This window comes from Salmo salar, chromosome 12, assembly GCF_965601325.2.
Source record: "Salmo salar chromosome 12, fSalSal1, whole genome shotgun sequence".
Taxonomy (NCBI): Eukaryota; Metazoa; Chordata; class Actinopteri; order Salmoniformes; family Salmonidae; genus Salmo; species Salmo salar.
The window spans coordinates 25,330,827-25,340,636 of NC_138302.1; positions in this window are offsets into that span (position 1 = coordinate 25,330,827).

The window sequence follows — 9,810 nt, forward strand, 5'->3', positions numbered from 1 at the left end:
CTCCGCTCCACCCTCGGCGTTGCCCACTTAGGTAGCGCCCCTGGCCGCGCCGGAGGACTGGTGGGCGACCTTGGTTGCGCCCGCCTGGCGGGCGACCCTAGCTGCGCCCGGCTGGCGGGCGGCGATGGCTGCGCCCGGCTGGCGGGCGTCGATGGCGGCTCCAGACAGGCGGGCGTCGATGGCGGCTCCGGACAGGCGGGCGGCTCTGGCGGCTCCGGACAGGCGGGCGGCACTGGCGGCTCCGGACAGGTGGGCGGCTCCGGACAGGCGGGCGGCTCTGGCGGCTCCGGACTGGCGGCTCTGGCGGCTCCGGACTGGCGGGCGGCTCTGGCGGCTCCGGACTGGCGAGACCCACTGGAGGCCTGGTCCGTTGAGCAGGCACAGGACTGACCAGGATGGGGAGACCCACTGGAGGCCTGGTCCTAGGAGGAGGCACAGGACGGACCAGGATGGGGAGACCCACTGGAGGCCTGGTCCGTGAAGGCGGCACAGGAGAGACCAGGATGGGGAGACCCACTGGAGGCCTGGTCCTAGGAGGAGGCACAGGACGGACCAGGATGGGGAGACCCACTGGAGGCCTGGTCCGTGAAGGCGGCACAGGAGAGACCAGGATGGGGAGACCCACTGGAGGCCTGGTCCGAGGAGGAGGCACAGGATAAACCGGGCTGTGGGGGAGCACTGGAGTTCTGGTCCGTGGAGGCGGCACAGGAGAGACCAGGATGGGGAGACCCACTGGAGGCCTGGTCCGTGGAGGCGGCACAGGAGAGACCAGGATGGGGAGACCCACTGGAGGCCTGGTCCGAGGAGGAGGCACAGGATAAACCGGGCTGTGGGGGAGCACTGGAGTTCTGGTACGTAGGCTCCTTACCCACACTCCAGGCTGAATGCTCACTTTGGCCCGGCACGGGCGGAGCGCAGGCATTGGGCGAACTGGGCCCTCCCAGCGCTCTGGAGACACAGTGCGCAGCGCCGGCGCAGGATAACCTGGACCGAGGAGGCGCACTGGAGACCAGACGCGCTGAGCTGGCACCATCCGCCCTGGCTCGATGCCTGCACTTGCATGGCACTTGCGGGGGGCTGGCCTATAGCGCACCGGGCTATGCACGCGCACTGGAGACACCGTGCGCTTTACCACATAACACGGTGCCTGACCAGTACTGCCCTGCCTGCCGTAAGCACGGGGAGTTGGCCCAGAATTCCTTCCTGGTTCCGCCACACTCCCCGTGTGCCCTCCCCCAAAAATGTGGGGGCTACCTCTCGTGCCTGTTGCGCTCCCTCTCCTCATACCAGCGCCTCTCAGCTCTCGCCGCCTCGATCTCCCACTGCGGGCGGCGATAATCCCCAGCTTGAGCCCATGGTCCTTTACCGTCCAGGATTTCCTCCCAAGTCCACGATTCCAGATAGCTCCTCTCCTGGTTCTTCTCCTTGCGCTGCTCCTTCCTCCGCTGCTTGGTCCGTTTTTGGTGGGTAATTCTGTAACGGCTGTCAGGAGAGAGAGTAGACCAAGGCGCAGCGGAGTTAGTGTTCATCATGATTTTAATTAACGGAAGAACACTATACAAAACTGAACAAAAACACGACAGCAAAACAGTCCTGTTAGGAAATAATCTAACAGAAACAATTACCCACAAAACCCCAACGGAAAAACAGGCACTTATGTGTGACTCCCAATAAGCAACAACCAACAACAGCTGTGCCTGATTGGAAGCCACACGGCCAAAATCAATGAAACAGACAACATAGAAAATGAGCATAGAACGCCCACCCAATGTAACACCCTGGCCTAACCAAAATAAAGAACAAAAAACCCCTCTCTATGGCCAGGGCGTTACAGTACATTTCCCCCTCCCAGGAACTATGGAGACAATTATGCTTGTAAATTAATCAGTGGTGTAGAGTACTGAAGTAAAACTACTTTAAGCAATGGATTTTTTTCTGGCCACTCTTCCATAAAGCCCAGCTCTGTGGAGTGTACGGCTTAAAGTGGTCCTATGGACAGATACTCCAATCTCCGCTGTGGAGCTTTGCAGCTCCTTCAGGGTTATCTTTGGTCTCTTTGTTGCCTCTCTGATTAATGCCCTCCTTGCCTGGTCTGTGAGTTTTGGTGGGCGGCCCTCTCTTGGCAGGTTTGTTGTGGTACCATATTCTTACATTTTTTTCATAACGGATTTAATGGTGCTCCGTGGGATGTTCAAAGTTTCAGATATGTTTTTTTAACCCAACCCTGATCTGTACTTCTCCAAAACTTTGTCCCTGACCTGTTTGGAGAGCTCCTTGGTCTTCATAGTGCCGTTTGCTTGGTTGTGCCTCTTGCTTAGTGGTGTTGCAGACTCCGGGGCCTTTCAGAACTGGTGTATATATACTGAGATCATGTGACAGACCATGTGACACTTAGATTGCACACAGGTGGACTTTATTTAACTAGTTATGTGACTTCTGAAGGTAATTGGTTGCACCAGATCTTATTTAGGGGCTTCATAGCAATACATATGCAAGCACCAGTTTTACGTTTTTTATTTTTTATAATTTTTTGAAACAAGTTCTTTTTTTCCTTTCACCAATTTGGATTATTTTGTGTATGTCAATTACATGAAATTAAAATAAATATCCAATTAAATTGCAGGTTGTAATGCAACAAAATAGGAAAAACACCAAGGGGGGTGAATACTTTTACAAGGCACTGTACATTATCGAGCATTTCAAAAATGTTATCCTGATACTGACTATTAGCACCGTAACGCAGACGCAGGGAGTCAGGAAGCAGGTGAAGTTAGTGAGTTTAATGATAATGAACATGGAACGATACAAAACAAGAAAAGCCTCTGACGTGGAAACAAACAATACTACCCAATGAATGACAAAACAGAGTGCTAGATAAATAAACTCAGCAATAAAAGAAACGTCCTCTCACTGTCAACTGCATTTATTTTCAGCAAACTTAACATGTGTAAATATTTGTATGAACATAACAAGATTCAACAACTGAGACAGGCATGTGACTCACAGAAATTGAATAATGTGTCCCTGAACAAAGAGAGGGTCAAAATCAAAAGTAACAGTCGGTATCTGGTGTGGCCATTAAGTACTGCAGTGCATCTCCTCCTCATGGACTGCACCAGATTTGCCAGTTCTTGCTGCGAGATGTTACCCTACTCTTCCACCAAGGCACCTGCAAGTTCCCGGACATTTCTGGGGGGAATGGCCCTAGCCCTCACCCTCCGATCCAACAGGTCCCAGACATGCTCAATGGGATTGAGATCCGGGCTCTTCGCTGGCCATGGCAGAACTCTGGCATTCCTGTCTTGCAGGAAATCACGCACAGAACGAGCAGTATGGCTGGTGGCATTGTCATGCTGGAGGGTCATGTCAGGATGAGCCTGCAGGAAGGGTACCACATGAGGGAAGAGGATGTCTTCCCTGTAACGCACAGCGTTGAGATTGCCTGCAATGACAACAAGCTCAGTCTGATGATGCAGTGACACACCGCCCCAGACCATGACGGACCCTCCACCTCCAAATCGATCCCGCTCCAAAGTACAGGTCTCGGTGTAACGCTCATTCCTTCAATGATAAACACGAATCCGACCATCACCCCTGGGGAGACAAAACCGTGACTTGTCAGTGAAGAGCACTTTTTGCCAGTCCTGTCTGGTCCTGCGACAGTGGGTTTGTGCCCATAGGCGACCTTGTTGCCATTGATGTCTGTTGAGGACCTGCCTTACAACAGGCCTACAAGCCCTCAGTCCAGCCTCTCTCAGCCTATTGCAGACAGTCTGTGAACTGATGGAGGGATTGTGTATTCCTGGTGTAACTCGGGCAGTTGTTGTTGCCATCCTGTACCTGTCCCGCAGGTGTGATGTTCGGATGTACCGATCCTGTGCAGGTGTTGTTACACGTGGTCTGCCACTGCGAGGAAGATCAGCTGTCCGTCCTGTCTCCCTGTAGCTCTGTCTTAGGCGTCTCATAGTATGGACATTGCAATTTATTGCCCTGGCCACATCTGCAGTCCTCATGCCTCCTTGTAGCATGCCTAAGGCACATTCACACAGATGAGCAGGGACCTTGGGCATCTTTCTTTTGGTGTTTTTCAGAGTCAGTAGAAAGGCCTCTTTAGTGTCCTAAGTTTTCATAACTGTGACCTTAATTGCCTACCGTCGGTAAGCTGTTAGTGTTTAACAACCGTTCCACAGGTGCATGTTCATTAATTGTTTATGGTTCATTGAACAGTGTTTAAACCCTTTACAATGAAGATCTGTGTTTGGATTTTTACTAATTATCTTTGAAAGACAGGGTCCTGAAAAAGGGGCGTTTTTTGTTGTTGCTGAGTTTAGTAAGTAATGAAGGTAGTAATGATGTTCAGGTGTGACTGATGATGGGGCGCAGGTTGCCAGGTTCGGTGGCTAGTAGACCGGAGACTTCGAGCACCAGAGTGGGAGTAGATGTAACAGTACCCCCCCCCCCCCCCCACTCCTGACGGACTACACCGGCCAGGGGAACGGCCCCGAGGCTGAGTAGCGGGCTGGTCTGGACAACAAAGGTGGAAATCTCAGATGATGTTGGGATCTAGAATTTTGCTACCGGAACACAACACAGCTCCTCTAGACCATACCTCTCCCAGTCCACCAGGTACTGGAGCCAACCCCCACGATGTTGGGGGTCTAGGAGGGATCTGCTGATGGCACAGGAGGGGCTCCCCTTGATGTCCAAGGGAGGCGGAGGGGTGTCGTGTGGGACGGCATCAGCAAGGGAACCAGGAACCACCGGCCTGAGGAGGGAAACATGAAAAGATGGTGAGATCTGGTAGATAGTATGGAGTTGTAATCAGTAAGTAACCTCGTTGACCCTCCGGAACTTGAATGGCCCCACAAACCAGGGACTCAGCTTCTTACAGGGCAGGCGGAACGGAAGGTTCCTGGTGAAGAGCCAGACGCGATCACCAGGATGGAACACGGGAGCCTCACTGCAGTGGCGATCCGCCTGCTCTTTCTGACACCGGACGGCGTGCTGGAGTCTCACGTGGGCATCGTTCTATACCTCTTCTGCATGCCTGAACCACTTGTCCACCGCTGGAGCTTCGGTCTGGCTCGAAGTTCACACAGCCAGGAGCTGGCTGATAACCCAGAACACACTGGAAGGAAGTCAGCCCGGTGGAGGAGTGTCGCAATGAATTCTGGGCGTATTCATCCCCTGCCGGTCCTGGCAGTGGTTCCTTAGAAAACTCCCCAGCTCCTGGGTCATCCTCTCCACCTGCTCGTTAGACTGAGGCCGGTACCTGGAAGTGAGGCTGACCATGACCCCTAGCTTTTCCATGAAGGCCTTCCATACACGTGATGTGAATTGGGGGCCACGAACGGAGATGATAACCTCTGGAAGGTCATAGTGCCGGAAGACCTGCTGGAACAGTGCCTCAGCAACCTGGATAGCAGTAGGGAGACCAGAGAGAGGGATGAAACAGCATGATTTTGAGAATCTGTCCACTATCACAAAAATTGTGGTAAAACCATCAGAAGAGGGGAGATCAGTGACCAAATCAATGGACAGATGAGACCAGAGATGCTGAGAAGGGGAAGGAATTTCTCTACTGGAGCATTCCGGGGATAATTGGATTGGACACATACGGAACATGAGTTGACATAACGATTGACGTCCTGCGCCAAGATGGGCCACCAGTACTTTCCAGAGATGGACTGAATGGGTCGGGTGATACCTGGATGTCCAGCGGCGACAGCTGTGTGCACCAAGGTCAACAACCGATCCCTTATCCGGGTGGGAACGTAGGTGCGCTCAGGAGGACAGGCTAGCAGGTGCGGGTTCCTTCTCCAGGGCCTGGCGAAGTCCACATCAACATCCCAGAGCACGGGGGTTACGACTTGAGAGGGTGAAACTATGGATGCACTCAAGATAGGAACCTCTCCTGAATCATAGAGATGGGACAGGGCATCAGCTTTAATGTTTTTTGACCCTGGGCAATATGTCAGTGGGAAATCGAATGTGGTGAAGAAAATGACCCACCTGGCTTGGTGCGGGTTCAGTTGCCTCACTGTCCATATGTACTCCAGGTTCCGATGGTGGGTGAGGATGATAAATGGGTCCTGGGCACCCTCCAGCCAGTGTCTCCACACTTCTAATGCCAACTTCACTGTCAGGAGCTCCCGATAGCCAACATCGTAGTCCTCTCTGCAGGAGACAACTTTTTGAAGTAATATGCACATGGATACCATTTCTGTGGACTACCTTGATATTGGGACAGGACAGCCCCCACACCTACTTCTGAAGCATCCACCTCCACCATAAAGGGCAGCGTAGGATCTGGATGTTTGAGCAACGGGGCGGAGGTGAAATGTCCCTTCAGTAGGCAGAAGGCTTTGTCAGCTGCAGGATACCACCCCAACTTCCCGAGGACCACCCTTGAGGAGAGAAGTGAGAGGACAGGCAATCGAGCCAAAGTTCTTAATGAATCGACAGTAGAAGTTGGCAAATCTCCAAAAACCGTTGTAACCCCTTTATGGTGGTTAGGACTCACCATGACATGACAGCCAGCATCCACCTCCTTCTCATCCATCATGACTCCTTGTGGGCTGATCTGGTAACCCAAAAAGGAGACATCCTCCTGATGGAATTGACACTTCTCCGCTTTGACGTAGAGGTGGTTGAGCAGGAGGCATTTCAGGACTTCTCGGACGTGGGCGATGTGATCCTCCAAGGTAGCCGAGTAGACCAGGATGTCATCGATATACACGACCACCTGGCTTCCAAACATGTCCCGGAACACCTCGTTGACGAATTCCTGGAACACTGACAGAGCATTGGCTAATCCAAAAGTATCACCAAGTACTCGTAGTGACCAGACATCGTGCTGAAGGCAGTCTTCCATTCATCCCCCTCCCGGATGCAGATGAAATTGTTGGCACACCACAGTTCCAACTTGGTAAAAAAATAGGCCCTGCGGAGTTGCTTGATTGTGGCCGGCACCAACGAGAGAGGGTAGCGGTACTTTGTGGTGATGGAATTCAAATTTCTGTAATCGATGCACAGGCGCAACCCTCCGTCCTTGTTGTCCATGAAGAAGAAGCCTGCCGATGCAGGGCGAGGTGGACGTGCAAATGAAACCCTGCTGGAGCGCCTCCTGGATGTACTCCTCCATAGCCTTGGTTTCAGCCCTCGAAAAGAGAGTAGATGCGACCGCACGGAGGTGCAGAGCCTGCAAGCAGGTCGATGGCACAGTCCTGGGGGTGATGAGGAGGGAGACAGGTGGCACGGGTCTTGGAAAAAACCTCCCAAAGTTTCTGGTATACCTCCGGGATGTTGGGCTTAAGGGCAATCACAGGACTCTCACAGGTCTTCCGGGCATTCGGATCCCCAGTCTGTGAATTTCATCCTGGCCATGAGATGGTGGGGTTATGACATTGAAGCCATGGGAGGCCAAGGGTGATCTTGTGTGCGGGTGCACTGATGTTGAGGAAGGGATTCCACGGTGAGGGTGAGTGGTGCTGTGATGTGAGGGTGAGTGGTGCTGTGATTGTCCCGAATCCTAGTTTTTGACTAACCTGTGCTTAAACAGGACAACGAGAGAAGTGCGGGTATGAGGTGATGTTAAGGAAGGAGGTGAGGGCCTGGTCAATAAAATTCCCCGTGGCACCGGAGTTCACTAGAGCTGTAGAGACAAAACATGAAGGACAGCCAGCCAGTGAAATTGATACTAGGAAAGGTTTGGCGGAAAGTGATGATAATGGAATCCTAACCCAGGAGACGGATGATCATGTGGCTGTCCCTCTGCTCTAGTGGATCCCCGGTTAGAACGTACTAGACACTGTTGAAGCTGGTGCCCCTCCTGTCTGCAATAAGGATAGAGCACCAGCTGTCTACGACGGCATCGCTCAGCTGCGGAGAGGCGTGTGGCCCCCACCTCCATGAGTTCAGGCTCTGACTCAGAACGATCAACGGAGGAGGGAGAGAGGCGATGGGGGTACCGACGCTCCCAAAGCAGGTTATCTAGATGGATGGCCATTGCGATGAGGGCGTCCAAGGATAGGTTATCGTCTCGGCACGCCAACTACGTCTGGACCTCTCCACACAATCCTCTTCTGAATAGGCTGCTGAGCATCAGTTCATTCCATCCACTGGATGCTGCCACTGTCCGAAAGGTGAGCACGTACTCCGACGCAGTCTGGCCATCCTGCTGTAGTTGGAGTAGGTGCTCACCCCCCTCTTTGCACTCCGGTGGATGGTCGAAGACCACCCTGAATAGAGCCATGAACCTCACATAGGAACCCAGATCCTCCTCTCCTCTCTCCCAGACGGCCATGGCCAATTCCAACGCCTGTCCGGTCAGCAGAGAAATAACAGTGGAAACCTTGGACCTCTCGGTGCTGGGGGCTCCCATCTGATGAGCAAAAATAGAGGGAGCACTGGAGTAGGAAGCCACGGCATTTCGATCAAGTCCCGTCATATTTGTCCGTGAGGGACAACGGGGCATCGCTGACCGGGACGGACTGCTGGATGGGCTGGGGTACTGGCTCGATGGGTCTACTTGTGGTAGAGAATCCTCCGCTGTTTGGAGATGATGCCCCTAGTTGAAGAGCGAGTAGGACCTCATCCATTCCCAAATGAGCCAGCTGGTCATGGTGTTGACAAAGTAGGTGTCCCTGTTCATGTTCACCGACCATCTGGGAGATATCTTGATTAACTGCTGCTTCCATTTTTTGAGGTAGTATTCTGTAACGCAGACGCAGGGAGTCAGGAAGCAGTTAGTGAGTTTAATGATAATGAACATATGATGATACAAAACAAGAGAAGCGTCTAACATGGAAACATAAACAATACTACCTGATGACTGACAAAACAGAGTGCTAGATAAATGGTAAGTAATGAAGGTAGTAATGAAATCCAGGTGTGACTGATGATGGGGCGCAGGTGTGCGTAATGATGGTTGCTAGGTGTGCGTAAAGATGGGTTGCCAGGACTGGGGGTTAGAAGACCGATGACGCCGAGCGCCGGAGCAGGAGTTGAAGTAACAAGCACTTGGTGGTCTATAGCAGATTCCCACCAGAATGGGCTTAACCTGTTGGGTCTAGGGGGCAGCATTTGCACGTCTGGATAAAAAAAATGTACCCGATTTAATCTGGTTACTAATCCTACCCAGTAACTAGAATATGCATATACTTATTATATATGGATAGAAAACACTCTAAAGTTTCCAAAACTGTTTGAATGGTGTCTGTGAGTATAACAGAACTCATTTGGCAGGCAAAACCCTGAGACATTTTCTGACAGGAAGTGGATACCTGATGTGTTGTATTGAGTTTAAACCTATCCCATTGAAAAACACAGGGGTTTAGGAATATTTTGGCACTTCCTATTGCTTCCACTAGATGTCACCAGCCTTTACAAAGTGTTTTGAGTCTTCTGGAGGGAGATCTGACCGAACAAGAGCCATGGAACGGTGATGTCCCATTAGACACCTGGCGCGCTACTTCATGTTGGGTACCCTCGTTCCAATACGTTATAAAAGGCTATGCATTCGTCCACCTTGAATATTATTCATGTTCTGGTTAAAAAAGGCCCTAATGATTTATGCTATACAACGTTTGACATGTTTGAACGAACGGAAATATATTTTTTCCCCTCGTTCATGACGAGAAGTCCGGCTGGCTTACATCATGTGCTAACGAGACGGAGATTTTTGGACATAAATGATGAGCTTTTTTGAACAAAACTACATTCGTTATGGACCTGTGATACCTGGAAGTGACATCTGATGAAGAGAATCAAAGGTAATGGATTATTTACATAGTATTTTCGATTTTAGAT